The following is a 7,259-nucleotide window of genomic DNA, read 5'->3' as shown; positions in this document are numbered from 1 at the left end:
CAGTGTCACAGGGCTGTCACCACGCCAGGGCTCCCCAGGGAAGCATGGGAGCAGGCTGGCCGCCCCTGGCCTGGCTCTCCTTATGCAGGAAAAGCAAATAGGTGCCAGCTGGTCGAGCACGATTGTTTGTGTCCCAGGGCGAGGTGTTGTGTTCAGGTTAAGCTGAGCTAAAGGGTCCCAGTGGGGTGGGCTGTCCCCTGGCACTCTCGGCATCAGCACCCTTGTGGGCAGCCAGCGCTCCCACCCTGCCAACACGAAACCTGGCAAGCGGTGGCAGGGCGTGGGGCCGTGCCTGGGACCCCGCAGCCGCTGCGCAGGGCGGCAGGGAGGCAGGACTGCCTTCTCCTGCAACAGAGCCAGGTTTGTGTAACCTCATTGCAAAACTGTTTTGACAGGATGCTTCTCGCAGAGCAAGAGTGAGCCACCTCCATGGCACCGCCCGGCCCTCTTCATACCTGCTGCCACAGCAGGAGTGCTCTGCCAGTTCTTTTCTGGCAGTATTTAGGAAAAAAAACAACCCCAAGCTGCTGGTGGGACAAGGTCCGCCTGTGACGCTCCTTGTGTGATGACCACAGGCCCAGTCCAGAGGCTGGAGGAACACCTGCTTGATGGTGCTGGGCTCCGGCTCGAGATAAGCGTCAGCAAGAGGGAGGCAGGTCTGCAGGGCGGGAGGCTGCCGGCTGCCTGAGCCTGCCCCGCGTGTATGCAGCCAGCTGGGGAGAAGGTACCATCTCAGCCAAGAAGGTGGTTATTTGCCCCCCTACATCTCACCCCAAACTTCTGCTGGCTCCCGGAAAGCCTTTTGCTGTCGTCAAGCATTTTCCCAGCTACTCAAAATGTTAAAGCTCAGACTACTCGGATGAAAGCTAAAGCCATCAGGGGGCTCTCTGGGAACACACCAGATAAGCTTTGAGTTAGACAGGGCTTGCTCAGAAAATAAACACAACTTCCAGCCATGCAAAGCACGACAGTTCAGGCTATGCCTAATAACAGCAGGTGGGGTTCCTCTCCGGGCAGCACGTTTGCACAGGAAAGTTACATTTCCGCTATTTAATCTTTTCCATTATTACTGTTCTTTGGATTTCTTTCCCGTCTTGAAAGGACTTCGTGACCACACGCTGCTATCAGCCATTCATGGTGGAAATGAAAACATGGGGAAAAAAATAGCAGCTCAAGAATGTGCTAATCGCAAAAGTTCCTCCCACACTGCAGGTCTAGGAAGTGGACTTTGCTTCCAACACCATTGCTTGTGCGTGCTATGCAAAGCAGGGAATTCAAGCTAAGGTGCTAGGGAAAGGAAGAAAAAGCCCGTGAAATGAAAGGTCTTCATTCTGCTGAGCTGGCCATCAGCATGAGCAACTCCCAAAAAAACACATAGATGTCATTCCTTTCTCTTCCTTCTTCCCTTCCCAGCTAACACAACCTGTGCTTAAATTTTCCATGGGAGGGAAGGAGGGCTGTGCGTACCTGCTCGGGATAATCCCATCCACGTACTTGGCCAGGGCTGTGCCGAGGGCCTGCTCCTAAGCAGGTAGAAATGACGTTAGCTCCAGCGGTCTGGAAGGAGTTGCAGGCTCCAGCCTCATGGCTGGGGGGGGCACTGCCTGCACCACGGGGCAGAGCACAGCCTAAAAATAAGCAGATAGAATTTGATCCAAGCAGAATAAATTAGGAGTCAGCTCTTTATTTCTAAGAGGGTTATTTATGGGCCTTAGACAGACCTCCTTCATGGAGGCGGCTTCAGCCCCTCTGAGGCTACAGCACCTCAGGTCTCCTGTATCCACATTTTTGTGCTTGAAGCTTCATGTCCGCCAGCCTCCGTGGTCCTTCCCTCTCCCCACTGTGTCCCTGCTGCCTTGCATTGCTTTTCCTACCCCAACATCTCCATTTCTCTCCCAGGGCTGGTGACTCTGGGCATTTCACTCATCCGTCCCACGTCCCTGTTATCAGCTGAGCCAGCTGATGGTGAGGACAGCTCGAGGAGAAAGGCAGACGCTGGTTTGAGGGCACTGAATGCCGAGGTATCTGCCTTTCTGCCCAGAGAGCGGTGCCTGCTCTCTTGGGACCAGTGCAGAGCAGTGCTCTGCTGGGAGCCCTCTGCCATCTCTTGCTCAACAAACCACGCAGTACTGACATTTATTCTTTTCTCCCTCCCATTAGTGCAGGGATGCTGGGGGCTGCTTTTCTTGCTGGTAGCTCTGCTGGTGAAGGATAACAGTTTGCTGGAGAGCACAATTACTCAGTTAGCAAACAGGTTATTTCGTAAGGGCTGTGGTCTGCAAGGTCTCCCATCCCTGCCCACCAAGGATGCGCACACCAGGCCCTTCCTGGGAGCAGGTGTCTCCAAGCCTATGAGTGGGACAGGCGCTCAGTCCCTGCCTCTGCCCCGGCCCGGCCTGGAAAGCCGTGGCTGAGCGGCACGTAGAGGTGTGCGTGGTCCGTGGGCACCTGGGCAGGGGCGCCGGGGAGGGATGGAGGCGTCTGCGGCACCTTGCAGCTCTAGGAGGAAGGACAAATATCTCCAGGCCAGTCCAGCCCCACCTGGGGCCACCAACGCCCCATCACAGTGCCAGTGACAACGCTCCTTGCCCAAAGCATCCCACAGGGTGGGCGCGCCATCCCACCGAGCACCTTCTGCCTGGAGTGAGGAGGTAATGAGACATGAGAAAGGTGAGAAGAGTTTAGAAAATTCTGGTGGTTTATGCTGATTAGTCATTTCCACTGATCTAACCAACATCTTCTCCCTGCCTGACTTCGTACAGTTTCTGCTCCTGCCGAGTCATTACAACCACCCACCCGCAGAGCCGGAGCTCCACGTGACCACCACCTCCTCCCGGCGGCACACCACGCTTTCGCCCTGGGCCACCCACGCGCCTGGGCACCCAACACCCCGCTGCTGGCACCCCACCCCGCCGTGCAGTTGCTCTCCTGCGCAAGGTGAGGGCGCGACAAGATAAGCAGAGGCGCGTCCGCCCGAGATTCACCTTCTCCTTTGGGATCAGGTACCTCTGGAGTCCCACCAGCACCCGCTCCTCCAGGCAAATTCCTGCAAGAATGGTTATTCTGGAGTCACCGCAGTAGCTGCTGCCTGCATGAGAGACGTTGCAAGAGCTGACTTCTCTTGCTCGCGAGAGAAACGAAGAGTGGGAGGGAGGCAAGAGCTTTGAAGCTGCCAAGCCAGTCAGCATGCAAGTTCTCCATCCCTTGTTCCACTGACGCAACTGGGAGTGCCTCTGCCTTGACTGGGCTTGTGTCTCTGCCACAGGCAAGCACAACGGCTGCCCCCTTGGGAGGGGTCATCGTGTGCTTGTTTCACTACTGAAGGCAGAAACCCAGCCCAGGAATCTCAGCCGATGCGCTGTGTCTCACAGCATAGTACGGATGTCTGAAGCAAAGACCTTGCAGTAGGCCACCAGCTCCATGCACTGCCGGGAAGGAGGGCAGGGGCGGGCAGCCCTCGAGCTTTGTGCAATGGGCTGGGGAAGCCCACGGCCAAGAGCCTTGGCAGGGGAGCAGCCGAACGCCTGCGCTCCCCCTTCATTTCGTGAGCAGATAACCAACCCAGCAGGGAGAACCGGGCATCTCCTCTGGAGGCTGCGGAGAGCTGGGGGTGGGCAGCTGCCTGGCATCAATGGAGGTCTGGCTGCAGATCCCTGGCAGGACAGTGCTGGCGGGGCTGAGAAGACAGGGAGATATGGCCGAAAAACCCAGAAGGGGTGAAAAGAGGCTGAAGTGGACAGAGAGGTCCAGGGTCCCTGGAGCCCCAGCAGCTGCGAGGCTCCAGGACCAGCTCACGGTGTTGCCCACGTGTCCTCCTCTACCTAACTCCTCACATCTTAGCAAGGAGGATGTTTTACTGGGGAGGAGTTTTCTGTGGAAGAAAACTAGCAGCTAATATCATGGGATATAAAACAGTGGCCAGGAGTGCTGGTGGCACTGAGGTCTGGCAGCTGAGAGGAGAGTGCTGGTCAGACTGGGCACCACCCGCCCGGGCCCGGGGCCCCGTACGGCTCAGCTCCCCGTTCCTGTTGGGTTGTCCCAGCTCTGGCAATGTGGGGATTCCCGCCAAAGCGGCAGCGCCTGGCCGGGTGTGCTCTGCCCGTCAACCGCTTCGGCTGAAAGCAGAGCTCCCCTGTGCGTCAGCAGCCATTACTTCATCTCCTTCCCTCCAGCCACAAGATGACTGCAGCGTCAGGAGGACATCTCCATTATTAATCTGTGCAGATGAGATGCCAGCTCCAGCTCTTCCACCCGCCTTGACTCACCAGCCTACGCCCCAGCTGCAGGTCTCCTCCCCGGGCCATGGTGGTGGAGAGCCACCAGCCTTGCCCCCTTCTAGTTAGAGACCTCTCTGCCAAGCCTTGGGTCCTGCTCTCGGCCAAGGGGGATCACAGGGCGATCCAGCAAGGATGCAGGGAAGGAGACCTGGTTCACATGGTCTGCTGGGGTGTCCGGCGAGGTGTCCATCCAGGCCTCCCACCACAGGCCCTTGGGGACACGGTGCTGTATGGGAGGGAGAGAGGCAAGACCTGCTAGGCAGATCAGTTGTTACAGGCAGGAAAGGAAGGGCTGAAGTAAAGGGTCTGTTCAGAGCAGAGGGATGTTACCTGTGGAGAACCAGTGAGTGTGTCCAGAAATGATCTGAAAAAGTGCAGGGATAGCAAAGTGACCACGTTTGCCACCAGCACTGAGCTTTTCAGAGCAGAGCGGACGAGGGCAGGCTGCGAGGAGCTGCCGGGTCCCTCTCACTGAGCAGTGGGATGGTCGGGCAGCCAAGGAAACTCCACGCAGGCACAGGCAGAGCAAACGCACAGAAACCAGTCCTAACGTTGGCAGCCCAGTGACGGGCTCTGAGCAGTGCGTCTCCTCCCAGGAAGGAGATCTGGGAGTAGCGCTAAACGATGTTTGCAAAATGTCTGGAGCAGAGAAAGCAGAAAATTGAATGTTGGAAGTGAGTAGGAAAGAAACAGGATGAGAAAGGAAACACTGCTGCTGCGTAAGCCGGCGATGTGCCCGTGCTCAGGAGGCTGCGTGCGGGTCTGCCTCTCCCCGTTGCCTCCATCTCAAGAGGGATACGGAAGAGGCTCAGAGAAGGGAAGCAGGAATGGCCCACGCTCTGGAGCAGCCTCTGTGTGAGGAATGGCTCCATCGCCAGGAAAAGGGATGACGGAGAGGGGTGTGATACAGGTCTGCACCGTCTTGGGAGGCACGTGAGGGTAGGGAGGGGTGATTACTCACCATCCCTTCCAGTACAGGAGAACAAACTCCAAACAAAACTACCTGGAGGGAAGTTTAAAACAAGGAAAAGGAAGTGGTTCTCAGTGCAACGTATAGTTAAACCGTGGAGCCCCTCACCACAGGATGTGACAGATGCAAAGCATTTAAACAGGAACAGGATGAATTCATGGAAGAAAAATCCTTTGGGTTATTAAATACAAAGAACCACCATCTCTTCCTTAAGGCTGGAGGACTGGTGGGAGCTGGGGGACTATTCTCGGGAAGTCTTGCTGCACCCTTACTCCGTTCCACTGTAAACATCTGCCGTGGGCCACAGCTGGAGCCACGATATTGGCCTAGATGAGCCGTCACATGGCTCTTAGGTTTTGTCAAGCCACTGCCCTGAGATGAAGCCACAGACTGGGCAGCTCCCCGGGAACATGGCGCACCGCGTCCTCCCCGAGGGGAGCCCCGGCTGCTCCGCTCGCGGGCTCTGCGGGCAGGCTGCCCACGCCGGGGCTCAGCCCTGCCTGTGCCGCCTGCCGGACCAGCCGTGCCACCACGAGATGGTCCCGTTCCCTTTGGTTTTAAGAGAATAGTTGATAATAATCAACTGAAGTTTACTATTCTTCTTGAAGCACTTTCTGGAACGCCTCACCATGGGTAACATCCCTCTGCCTGGTCTCCTCTGGATTTTCAGGCAGCATACAGCCTAACAAAAGCAAATACTTCTGCTGCTAACAGCTGTCGGGTGATGTCCTTGAGACAGAGGAGGGGAAAAGAGTCTGGGAATTCATGGAAACCACAATACATGTTCCTGTCACAAAAAATCATTTAAAAAAAAGTTCTTTTGCTAGAACTCAGTCCCGCCTCTTTCACCAGCCCGCATCTCTGCGTGCACGTCTCCCCTCCACTGCTTAATGCTCGCAAGAGTTTTAATCAGCTCAGAGGTGCAGGAACTGGCTATTCGGACATGGTGGCTGACTCCAGTGTCTTCTGTTTGCCTGCTGCCACACGGCCTGATGATATGATCTGATCACTGTGATAGCCAGGCAGCCCTACTGAATTTGGTCTGAGTTTGGAGGTTTCAGAACACCACCTCCAGTTCCCCGGGGTGATAAAGCAAACCTCACAGCAAGGGCATCCAGAAAGATGCTGTCATGTGCCTGGAGCTCCCTGCAATGCACCAGTTCCCAGCAGCCGGGTACCAGCTGCTGGATATGGAGATATGACTCCACCAGCTTTAACAGGAAGATCTGACTCTGGTCTGGCTCCTCTGTTCTTTGGGAGAGGGTCCAGCAGAGGTGAAACAAGGAGAAATTTCTATTTTTAGAAACATTTGTTTTCAGGGTAATTTTTCAAAGAGGTGACTGACAGGGCTTCGTGTGCTCCGGAGACTGAACACACCGGTCGCAGCGTGGGTCACTTGCAGCTACCTGACCCTCAGGAGGTGAACGGGACACTTCAGGGGGGATGATCTTTTTTGTAGCTCCTCTCCCAACCTGCCATGAGAAACCGTGCTGGTAGAGCAGCACAGAGGTGCTGGGCATATCCAGCGCCACGGCTGGCAGAGAGCTCCCAGCCAGGGCCTGGCGCCTGTTTTGGCTTTGTGCGCTGCTGCTGCTGCAGTTCGTGCTGCAGCACCCAAGGGATGCTCTGGATGCATTGCCCACCTTTTGGCCAGCGGTGACACAGGGCAGAGGAGCGCTGTCACCTGCTGCACGCCACGGCTGTGGCAGGTCCCCCCTTGGGGGACCATTAAACGCTCATTTCTTCCCCTCTCGTCTCAGACCTTTCTTTGTCTCCCTGCAGAGCGGAGGCAGGTCCCACATGTCTGAATTTTCTTGAGGAGCTCCGGATTGATGTACATCGCCTGTCTCAGACAGCAGGTTGGGCGCCAGTCCTAGGAGCCTGGCTCCATCAGCCTGGGTAGCACGGGCTTGCCGTGGGGAGCCATGGCTCAGCCACCACGCGCCTTCCTCTCCTCTGGGGACCCGGGAGGGCTCTGCATCCCGCTGGAGGCAGGATTACAAGAGATCTTG

Source organism: Platalea leucorodia (genome assembly GCF_965183815.1).
Source record: "Platalea leucorodia genome assembly, chromosome: 11".
NCBI lineage: Eukaryota > Metazoa > Chordata > Aves > Pelecaniformes > Threskiornithidae > Platalea > Platalea leucorodia.
Note: the sequence above shows the minus strand (reverse complement) of the source record.